The sequence below is a fragment of the Falco cherrug genome, chromosome 7 (assembly GCF_023634085.1).
Source record: "Falco cherrug isolate bFalChe1 chromosome 7, bFalChe1.pri, whole genome shotgun sequence".
Taxonomy (NCBI): Eukaryota; Metazoa; Chordata; class Aves; order Falconiformes; family Falconidae; genus Falco; species Falco cherrug.
This window is the reverse complement of record NC_073703.1, coordinates 16615351-16627309: the sequence shown is the minus strand read 5'-3', so window position 1 is coordinate 16627309 and position 11959 is coordinate 16615351. Positions and strand designations below refer to the sequence as shown.

The following is an 11959-nucleotide window of genomic DNA, read 5'->3' as shown; positions in this document are numbered from 1 at the left end:
TGCCTTGGGCGCCCTGACCCAGCGGCAGCGCAGGGCGGGGGGACTGGCGGGGCAGGGGCGGGGGCAGGGGTAGCGGCAGGGGTAGTGGCAGAGGCAGGGGCGGGGGCAGGGGTAGTGTCAGAGGCAGGAGCAGAGGCAGCAGCAGGGGCAGTGCCCGCCCTGCGCTCAGCACCCAGGCTGTGCCTGCCCGCCCCGGTGCTGGGCTGGCATGTGCTCCCTGCACACTGATTTCTTGCCGTGTCATGCCATGTACTAGTAAACACCTTGTGCCAGTAAAACATCAGCTATGCACAATTTTTTAAAGGTTTATAACGTGAAAGTGATCTGGACAGATAGTGTTGAAAACGGTGGAAGATCTTACTTGATTTAGCTGGTTCTGTACCACATTTCTGTGTATGTGAAAGCTGGAGCTGCTTAAAGACGGCAGTCTGCAGAGGCTTGGATCTTTCACCGTGGGTTTACTTTCTTCTTATCTTGATGCTGGAAACACGTAAACTTCCCACACCTCAAAATAAAAATACAAAACTCAATTAAAATTAAGGCTGGCGTGTGCCATTTGAGTGCCTACATTCTGGCAACGTAAAGGAAAATAGCATTTTACAGTCAAAACCATTGAGGAGCCTTCCTTGTAGACACTGCCATTCCTGCCTTCAGGATAAGGCATTTGTAGCATGAAAATAATAACCAATAATCGTCAGCATGGCTATAGCTGTTTGAGCCTGTGTTTTCCACATATCAAGGGCCCTACAACACTGCTGTGACCTGGAGAAGAATGGTGCCCAGGCTTACATGGTAGGTAATACTGAGACACTGATTTGTTCAGAGACTCACTGGAAACTCTTGGCAAATTTGGGAAAAGAAACTGGTGGTGAAATGTTGGCCCCTCTGGTGTCAGCGTGAGCTCTGCCACCTGCTTCAATAGTGCCAAGGTTTCCTTTCCATAAGATACATAAAGTGTAAGGTATAATACATAATCTTATTTAATAGGGAGTTTGTTTAAAATATTTTAAATTCTAGTAACTTATGACTAATACATTAATTAAAGATATTTTGCAAAGTCCTGGCTGTGCTGAAGTCACTATTGAGGCTCTTACTATTATTAATAGGAACAGAAATCCATTTGACAAATGATATTAACTTCAGAACTGTGCAGTCCCATGTGTTGGGCTGAACCATCTAGGCACGCTCCGCTGCAAAGGAAGAAACTCCCAGTGCGTGCCGAGGAGGCTGCGAGTGGTCAGCAGGGGATGGAGCTGGGCTTTCGTGTGAGAGTCTCACTTGTTCGGTGCTGGAGGCAAGAGACCCACAAAGCCATGCTGAGGCTTTCTGGCACCGAGCCCGCGGGTGAATGAAGAGATGCTTTTATAACCACAAGAGCACTTCTGCAAATGCTCAGCAATAGATTCATAATCCTCCAGTCATTAGAAGGCTGGCATTTTCCGAGCTGACAGACCAATGCATCTATCAGAGGGCAAACATAATGTTCTCAAAAGGATTAGTAGAGGGATTTCTTTTTCAAAGGCTGTGATATAATTTATGACAATCATACATGGGCGAGGGAAGTATTGCAAATATGAAACCTCAAAGGACATAGGAAACTTGGACAGCAGCGGAACTGCCACGAGTGCTGAAAGGATGCACATGCAAAGCAAGAGCAGATACAGCATGAGGCATCCTTGCTGCCGTTCACTGAGCTCTGCTGCGCATGGCAGGGAAGGAACATCCAAAGCCTCAGACATAATCCTAAACTGATTAAATTGTAATATATCTACTTTCCACAATGCTGATGTACAAATGGAGAACATGGGTTCAGTGTATATGGTTTGAGACAGAAATATCTTCCTGGCTGGGGAATTCACTCAGGATATAGACAGGAAAGATATTGTCAGTCAACTAGTTGATAATAAAAAGTGATGCCTAGATCCTCTATCCTATGTAATCCTATACAATGAGAGCGGCCAATCTCAGATTGAAACAAATCATGAGCGAGGAAATCATATTCCTTCCAGTGGCAGCAAAGAAGGCCATGGTTTAGTCCTTGAGTCTCTCTTGAGACACAGCCCTCATGCTTTGAGGATTTTGTGCTCTGACATGAAGGGTTAAGAGGAGCACATTCCCATGAGCGGGCTGGCTTACACAGCCTTTGGTAGGAGGCCACAGGGGTAGCTACCTACATGCGTTTTGGAATTTTTTCCTCCCCGTGCAGATGGCTGCCTTGCAGCCAGCCCCGGGGCCAGCCTGCCGAGGCGTGTCTGGAGACAAGCTCAAGCACCGACTGTCAGACCTGCAGCATTCCCAGCCCTACCTGCAGGAGCCCACATGCTCCCTGATGTGCTCCCTGCCCAGCACCTGCAACCACGCTGCACGGGGCTTTGTTTGTTGGGTGCACCATTAAGACAGTTTAGACATATCCAGAATGATTGAGTTCACTGTGAATTGGCTGTATAAGAGAAACGTGCTAAGAGAAACATCCCCAGTGCATACTGGTCAGCTGCAGAGGCCCCTTGTCTGACCGAGGGCCTCAGGCTCTTTAGGTAAGGAAGAAAATCCAAGAAAATCCAAGAAAATCCACCGCTGAACAAGGTGTCCTGCAGATCCGTTTGGAGAGAAAAAGATGGAGCAGAAAATCTTTACCATTAGCAGACCCTTTAAAGAGAGGACAGTACCCGTTAACTCCTGCTCTGAGGAGCAAACCACTTTAAACAGGACAGTTTAAAGGAAGTGGGCAGTTGGTCTGGACCTCCAGAGCCTCCTCCTTCTCCTGCCAGCACAGGCGGCAGAGCTGGGGCGGGTGGCAGAGTAACTGTGTGGATGGAGCAGAACATGTGGCTGGCTGCGGGGAAGTGCAAGCCAACCCGAGGCACACTTTTGGACGTGCTGCCTGGAGCGGAGCGGTGCTGTGTAGCTCTCCCAAATGGGGCACAGAGGATGCTGAGCTGCCAGGGCCAGTCCCAGGGTCAGCAGTGGTCATCTTATGTCCTGGGGTGATTCCTTCCACCTTTCAGCCTTCCGGAGTCCCGTGTTCCCATCCCTGATGGCATACCCACTGAGTGGCCCTGGGCTTAAAATAACCATCTGGTCTGTGCCTCGCTTCCCACACCTGCGCAATGGAGATGGTGATTCAATTTGAGATCTACTGCTGCAAATTAATTGGTACAGATGAGGTATTTATTATTGCTGTTACTACTACGGCAAGTGCAGTGACCAAATCTAAACGTATTTTATTGGGATTTAGAGTACTATGGATATAGAAGGGTTCACAGAAATCAAGTTTGGGTGAAATAACAGATGACTTGACTTTAGTGTTATTTAATGTATTGCTGTACTCTGCCTTATAAAACAGTCCAAGAAAATTCTATTATTTGTCAAGCCAATGCAATTAAAAAATTCCTGCCTAAATATAGATGGGGGTTTGACCACTTGAGATGCTGCTGGCCAGCATTTTAAGGGCTGAATCACCAGGCTCTTACGAATTAGGGCTGGCTACGTACTTGAGTTCTCTTTCAAAGCCGTTTCAGCAGTGTCACCGCAAGTCAGTCATTTTTACACGTGAGCAAGAGCCAAATTTTATCTCTACCCTAGGTCCGAGATTTGCTGATCAGGCATTGAACCAAGGTTTTTCACATACAGGTCACTGAATTTGATCAACAGCTGGTTTTTAGGGAAGAGATCAAAACATGCACAACACAGTAATCAAGTCCAGATGCTTGTCTAGAAGACAAGCTCCAGCTCAAGCAGGAATTAATTAAGCAAAGTCTTACAAGCTGTGTTATAAGGAAAACAGATGAAAAGATCACAACAGCCCCTCTGCTTTTTGTATTGAAAAAATGTGACAAACATTTTAAAACAACGGACCGCATTTTGGCTACAAATAGTTCAGTGAAATAAAACTTGCTTTTGGGTGCCCCAGCTCAGTTTAGGCAGCATTGGAAAAATGCTGGACCTCTACGCTGCATTCACCATGCAGCAGCTCCGAACCGAAGTGTCAGTGCTCAAAGGGAAGGCAGAGCCAGGAAAGATGTTTTGGGGTCCAGAGGACCGCCAGCTCTTGAAGGCTTTTCCAGGAGGAGCTTTTTTCTGGAGTACTTGTCCCCACAGCTGTTGTATCCTTTGGGTGTTAACTCTGCCACTGCGCTTTCAACAAGTCAAGTACATAAATGCACTAAAAGCCTAGGTGGGCAAAATGTTAAGCAAAGATTCCTACCGGGGGAAAAAGGACTGTGTGGGAGCCCTGCCCTGCAGTTTTAGATGTCCTCTCAGCGTGCTGGTCTGTGAAGTCCCACACATGGGAAATATGGTCAGCCCAGGTGCCCACAGTCATTTGGTGTAAATGTATCATAGCAGGTATAGCCCATACATGGGATGTAGTGTAGCCTGTATGTGGGGTGTAGCTCAGATTTGTGAATTGTATTGAACACTTCTGTCTTTTTAGTTTGTGGCCTGGGAAGAATGACAAATTATTTAAAACACCCACCCTGTATATGAGACTGAATTGTGATATGGTTTACTTTGTATGCTGTGATTTTAAGGAGAATGTTATCCCTATACTTTTAAGTATACTGTTGTGTACATCTGCATTTAACACATTTTCCACGTATGTTTTTGTCTGTATGTCTCACGAATGCAGGAAGACTGATCACATTTCTAATTTTTTGGTTGCAAATACTATGCATGAGGTAAAAGGAAGAAAGAAACATGAAACCACAGCCAAAGAAAAGAAAAACCTTGACTCCAGCCAAACTCTGTGCTCCTGGCAGAGGTCTTAAGTTGTTACTTTTCTAACACAAACTAATGAGAAGTGAATTTGTCAGCAGATACACGGCAACTGCAAACAGAAAAGTCAGTGGGAAGAGTTCTTCCCTTTGTATCGACTGAGAAAGACTTTCAACTTAACAAATGTATTTCTAAGGCGTGACAGGAAAATCTGAGTGAAAATTTTGCACAAGTTTATCGAAAAGCAAACACTCCAAAGTTAACTTCCACTCTTTGATGGTCACACACATTTCCCTCTCAGTATTTGTATAATTATGAGTAATTCAAGCCCCGATTCTACAGACCAAGATTAAACCCCAAAAGAGGGTTTAATCCGTGTTAAGAATTAAATCCACATTTCTCTGCCTCATGTCTGAATGAGGCCTGTTTGCAGTGGAAGCTTCCACCCCAACACCGAACCAACAGAATCACCTTCAGCCTGAGCCACCCGGTTACAGAGCAGCAGATCTCAAAGCAATTCGATCCAGCTTCCCTGACACTTCTGGTACTGAACAAGCAAAACCATGGATGCAAACTCTGTATTCTTGGAATGCTGCAAGACACAGAGAGAGAGAGAGAGAGAAGACTGTGGAATAAATGGATCTGTTTCTTTTTCATTTCTGCTAATGTAATAACATTTTGGACGTTTAGCAAAAGCTTTGTTAACTTGTGGCTGAATATCCCATTTCATAAGAAGTTTGGGGCAAGGAGGCTGCAAGCGGAGAATTGCAGCTTTGGAGCATCTTTGTGCACTCTGCACATTGTTGTGGATACAGGTGTTTTCCTGAGCAGCGGTGGCAAAATGCCCAAGGTGACCCTTCAGTCCCTGACACTAGTCTGAGTTTTCTGCCATAGGTCTTGCTACAGGTGCCCGAGGTGTGTGGCAGGGTATGGAGTGAAGCCGAAGGCGTTGTTTATCCTAGTTGTGCTTCTTTTTCCATAAGAAAATTCATCTGTGGTGTGGCATCTGCTTCTTAACAAGGCAATGTCTTGTTTTCCTGCCAACACATCATGAAACTTAAAGACATTTTAATCACGGGAATAGCTCTTCTGCTGCTAGTGACTCATCGTTTGGTGCTTAGAACCAAGGGCCTGGGTTCAGCTAAAACACAGTACCCAGTGAAGGCAATCGGGTAAATTAAATTCTGGACATACTTGATTACAGGGGCTACATTCCAATTGTATTACCTATTATATAAAATTTCAGCTAACAGTTAACTTTCGTATAGAATAAAAGCACAAGTATAAATTGAATTGTTGAAATGAATTAAGAGAAGAGCGGAAGAACAGCAAAACAGTCTCGGCGGTCAGCTCCCTCCGCCCCAGAGCTGGCTCCCTGGAGCGGCACATCTGGGTGCAGGGCGAGGGCCCTGGGGCTCCTGCCGCAGGACCTGTTTGGCCGGGTCCGTTTGCAGAGGGTGTGAGAGGAGCAAACCTTGTCCGTAGGGCTGGCCGCCTCCACGTGTGCCCAGAAGCGCCCAGCACACCTGCTGAGGCCATCAGCCCACGCGTGGCAAGTGCGTGGGTGAGCGCCCAGGGCCGTGCACGGGGCAGGGGCGACGGCGGCGGCGGGCAGAGCAGGCAAGCTGCAGGCAGCCTGTTTGCAGGCTCCCACCCAGGGGGGCACACGGGGCAGGGGTAAGGCTGAAACCATGGCTTGCCGAGTCAGGCGGGGGGGGGGGATCCACCTGCTCTGCACATGGCTGAGGGGCCACCTCGCCTGCAGGTGAGGCAGAAAGCGATGGAAAGAGGTGAGGGGGGAAAGGGGGAGCACGGGGGTGGCCCGGCCAGGGGAGGGCGGGCGTGCTGCTGCTGCTGCTGGTGCTGCTGCTGCTGGTGCTGCTGCTGCTGGTGCTGCTGCTGCTGGGGGGGGTGGCTGGGGCTGCCGGTGCCGCCACTCGCGGACCCCGCGGCGGCTGCTGCCGGCCGCCGGACTACGAGTCCCAGCGTGCCCGGCAGGGCAGGGGCCGCGGTGCGCAGCCGCCGCGCCGGGCACCCACCTGCCGCCGCCGGCGCTGGGCTCGGGGCGCGGAGGGGCGCGCAGGCGGCGGGCGGCGCTGGGCTCGGGCGCGGAGGGGCGCGCAGGCGGCGGGCGGCGAGGGCCGGCCCCACAGCGGGGTAAGGCGCCGGGGCCGGGGCCGGGGCGGGGACTGGGGCCGGGCGGGCCGCCGGGGCATCGCCCGCGGGCCCGGGGCGGCGGCTCCGCGGGGCGCCGCGCACTGCGGTGCGGTGCGGAGCGGGGCGGGGGGCGCGGAGGTGCGGCGGCGGCGGAGCATCCCCGGCGCGGAGCATCCCCGGCGGGGGGCGCGGGGCTCCGGCCCCACCCCGGCGGCCGCTGGAGCCGGTCCGCGGCGGGCAGGACCCGGCGGGGCTCGCCCCGGCGGCCCGCGGTGCCCGAGGCTCCCGCAGGGTGCGGAGCGCCCTTCCCCTTTCGCCTTCTGGTTTTAAGTAGCGCCTGTTCAGGGGGACGCGCGTGTTTATCGCGAGGTGCTCGCGTCCTTTATGGCAGGCGATAAACGACAAAGATTAGATGCAGCAGCGGAATAAAATACGGAAAGAAGGTATTTTTGCGATGAAGATGAGCTGTCTCTCCTCGGAGACCTGGTGCCTTTTGTGTGTCAGAAATACAGCAGGACCGATGGCGGGTGGTTACCCGGAGAGGGTCGGGATAAACGTACCAGTGACAGGTTCGGGATCAGGATGTGGATTTGGTAACATTCAGGGATATTTCCAAGCTCCTGATGAGCAAAACGTGTCCTCAAAACCTGCACATTGGCATTAGATAGCACACATGCTCTATTTTGTCATCTGACTGCAGCATTATCAGGGTGGCCCTCTGCTAATTCAAGGGGGTTTGCTTTGATGGAAGCCTGGGGGGAGTTTCTTTTGCCAGAGTAAAAATCCACAGCTGATCAGTGGGAAACATGTAGAGAAATCTGAGGACTGTAACACTGAAAAATAAACGAAAACTGGTTTGATTTGTGTGACCACCCTGAGCTTAGGAGAAACATAAACTTACGAAAAAACCATTGTAAATCATTAATGATGAAAAAAAATCAGAAATGCATCAATATCAAATATCAATTTAAAAATAAGTGGAAGAAGTAATAATATTTTTATACCATGTATGATACACTGTGTAGATCTTTTGAAAACTTATCATTTGAAAACTTTATCAAAAAGCTTTTCTTTAACTGGTTATTCTCAGAAATTGTCCTTGAACTTCCTCTGTTCTGCCCTATACTTTTGGAGGCAGGAACATGTAATGGGAAAGAAACACCTGGGACCAACTGGCCTAGTACTGCAGGCATTGCATCCTCCAGTGCCTTGCAAGGGATGCCATTACTAGAAAAATCAACCCAAACTCAGGGGTGTATGGAGGTGTCTCGCGCAATTATACTAACGATATTACGATCTTTTCCGTGGTATTCTGCGCCCATTCGCTATCTAATAGACTGTCTGCCTTTGCTGTAGTGCTGTATGCCATGCAGTTCTTAACTGGCTTCCACTATATATATATATATGTATATAAATTTTTAGCTCTATGTAGAATGTGAAGGTTATTTGAATCATTTTAGTGACTTTGCCGACTTAAATTCTTTAGGCATCTTTTCTCCCATTCATCTAGCTTGGTTGGATTTGTCTGAACTTAGCCTCTCTCATCTTGACAATCTAAATAATTTTGTTTGAAATGGTGCGCTTTATTGCATAACTTTTCTTCCTTCCCCAAATCATTATTATTTCCAGTATTTTACAACTTCTGGCAAGCAATGCTGATGCATTTTTGCTGTTATTAATCTGCTCTAGGGTTTTTTTGTAGCATTCCTAAGTTATTGACTCTCATAGTTTGATGTCTTCCTATGACTGAGTATCCTTTTGACCGAGGCGTTGGTAGCTGTGCAGGGTTTTGCATTGAGAGGCACCAGACAGGATCCTGTAGCCACGTGCATTTGCACATGGTAGGTTAATAGCAGGGTAAACGTGTAAGTTCTGTTTACTGACCACAGCACACAAGTGTAGCAGTGTTTCTGTTTAATGGTGGAGTTTGGTCATCATTATTTGGTGCCACAGAAATCTGTAAACTTGTTTTTTAAATCCTTCTTTATCAGGATTATTTCAAGGAACAGCTGGGCCTGCAGGTCCAGCTGCTAGTCTAAAATAGGGAAACCTGAGAAGAGCAGTGACAAAAAGGTGGCACACCATTCCCTATCTGTTGGCAGCACAGGTGGAACCCAGTGTCCTTTTTTCCTGTTGATGCTTCCCACATGTGAAAAACAAACACTAGTGTTGTCTTTTCCAGGGCTGGTCTGATCTCTTTTGTTGTGTAAATAAAAAGTCTATTTCCCGGTACAATTCTTTCTCCTGTTTATTGTTTCAGCTATCAGGATGTGCACATCACAGATGGTTTCTGGCTTTGGTTTACAGCTAAAATGCAAAAAACGTAGGTAGTTACGCTGGCTCTGTACATCGGAAGGAGACAAAACAGCTCAGAAAAGATGCAAAAAGAGATTTTTTTCGAAGTTACCTAACAGTGACCATTATTAAGGGTCTAGTCCTGCAGTCGGTAGTGTATGCTCATAACCCAGCCTGTGGTTCCATCTCTGCTGTGTTTTCACTTGGTGTATATTGTTCATTTAAAAGATCAACTTAAATGAACAAGACAGGCCATGGAAGCAGGGACCCACAGCCAAAAGAAAAGCTGACCAATGCTTGATATTTGGAAGATGGTTCAACTCCTTGTCTTGCCACAGACTTTCTGTTTGACCTCGAACAAGGTGTTTCTTTCCTCCAATAGAACAGTGAAGTGGAGAAGCTCTCATGTGGCTGATGGTGTTTAAAGTACCACAACAGTTGGCTCCATGTAAACATGATCCATCAGTGAGGGTGCCAGAACCCGGCCTTTGGTTTCCTGAGGATGCCTTTTTACAAAGCTGCAGATAATTCATACCCCAGCGTGTGCTTTGCTTTGCACTCATGGTAGGCGTGCTGATGACATGAAGTACAATTCTTTACACAACGGAAAATCTGGGGCACTGAACTGGGTGAAGACACCATCGGGTAAACATCACAGCTATTACTGTAATGTGCATGGTGCAGGAACCGATTAATCCGTGTTCATCTAGGGGCCACAGAGCCATGGGCTGCTGTGTCACAGGACTGGGAGCATGTATGTCCCAGGGTGCTGCTGGCCAGGGGAGGTACAACCTCTTGTTCCACGGTAAACCAACACCTGTCTGCAGCAGAATCAAACCTGCAGGGTCTGGTAGTTATCCAAAGAGGCCAAAATATCGTTGGTGCCTCACAGAAAATAATGAGGCTGTTTTCTTCCAGTTGCTATCAGATGGGCACTCCTACTGTCACTTATAACTGATCAATATCATCACTGATAGTCTTAGTTGGTTGTGATGTTAAGTCTTGTCCGAGGAACCGTCAGTCAACCACCACCAGTACAGCTTGGCACAGGGTGTTTCTGTTCACGTTGGAGCTGAAGCTTACAGGTGACAAATTGTGGGTTAAACTGCCATTTCATAGTCCATTTTGTCTGTATAAAAAGACTTTGCTCCCCAGGATTTTCAGCCTAGCACTTCAAACTGCCTTCAGTTTCAGACAGTAACTATGTTACGGTTTTATTTTAGAAAAGGTAATTAACCTTGCATGGATTTTCAAATAATCAACTTAAGTTCTAAAGATGGAAGAAACCTACCTTCCAGTTCTAAAGTTACCAGTTGCAATGAGCACAATAGCAGATAGTTGCTTCATTATTTTAGAACTGAACTTTACCCCTCTAAAAGCAAGGGGGACTCTCTCCCTGCAGGGGACACAACAGACTGACAGGTCTCTCTGGGCTTTTCTGTTTCCCATACTTGACGCATCACTGGAGTGCCAGAGCACTGTACACAATCCCAGTATTATCTCTAACACTTAAGTTTCTTCTGTCATCCTCTTCCTGTAGGTAGGAATTGAGTGATTTAAAGGTGTTTTTTTCATGTAAGACTGGCCTAAATCATCATATGGTCACTGTATAACTAGTCAGTTTTTGTGTGGAAAAAATTCTAGTGGCTATGATTTAAAAATATGACAATACCCAGAGAAGCAGGTTATAAATTCATCAGGCATTGTAAAGAAATATACTTCCTTCACAGGACTTAGTTTCCTGTTTTGAATGGTTATGAATAACACCACTGATATTATTTTAGAAATAATCTGAAATTAGTTACTATATAGCTTTATTCTGCATCAGTGGGAGAAGCATTAATATGTCATCTTTCTTTAATTGCCAGTGAAAAACCCTTCATGTTATCTGAATCAAAGGGAATACATCCCTTTATATCTTCTATAAATAACAGTACAATGGATAATTTTGCAACATACATGATGGTTTTCTTATAAAAGGCATGACTGAACTCCCATTAAAGTGAATTGATGCCTCACACTTCATTTGCATAGGAGTTGTCAGTCCCTTAGAAGAGAAGCCAACTGTAATGCAAACTGCGGAGTGGCATAAGCGTTACCGGGGTTTGGAAAGGCTCATCCAATTATGAAGTGGAGTTTCTGATCACTGAATGATTATCCTAAACGTGCAGGCCTAGTCGAATATTAGGACAACGTAATTGTTAATTATTTACCAGTCTCTATACAGTACTACGCCAGTTGCTAGGAACAGAATGTGAAATAACCCTGTGTTAGCCCTGGAGAAAAAAAGCGTTTTAAATATACAGGGATTTTTAGGGATTCTTTGCTACAATATGGCAAAAGATGGCAAACTGGGCTGGAATAGAAGAGGTTTGGTCACGTTGTGACTTGCTGAGAGCTAGTCCTGAGCTCAGTGCCATGTGCAGCTGGATGTGCTCCCCCGCCAGCCCCAGAGACACCCTCGCGAGGGACCCAGTTCTACAAATCCTGAAACAGGTTATTCGCTTTGATCCACCTGATCATGCTGTGCCCTGGATGGAAAGGGTTAGACAAGGAACAGTTCAGTGCTCCTTATGTCGTGAGTTCTTCAGAAGGCTTTTTTGGGAAACGGGTGGAAAAGTTGAGGGATTCTAGAAGACCAAATCCTTTCCTACTGAGCTCCCTTCCATTTTTTACCTATGCAAGTTTCCTTCATGTGTCTACTGTCTCGATCTACAACAGCACCTGTAGCTAATACCATTTTCATCATACACAAAAACCCCCAGTTTCATAATACTTCACTGTATGTTCCTAT

At 47.0% G+C, this 11959-nt stretch overlaps 1 protein-coding gene across 1 annotated transcript in view; it reads left to right on the top strand.

Annotated features, from left to right (window-relative positions):
• Positions 1–6713: 6713 nt before the first annotated feature.
• LOC102053684 (tropomodulin-2) overlaps positions 6714–11959 on the top strand; it is a 36430-nt gene continuing 31184 nt past the window's right edge. The window contains exon 1 of the mRNA XM_055717075.1: positions 6714–6870. The gene's annotated coding sequence lies outside the window, so the exon portion shown is untranslated. The remainder of the gene's footprint in view (positions 6871–11959) is intronic.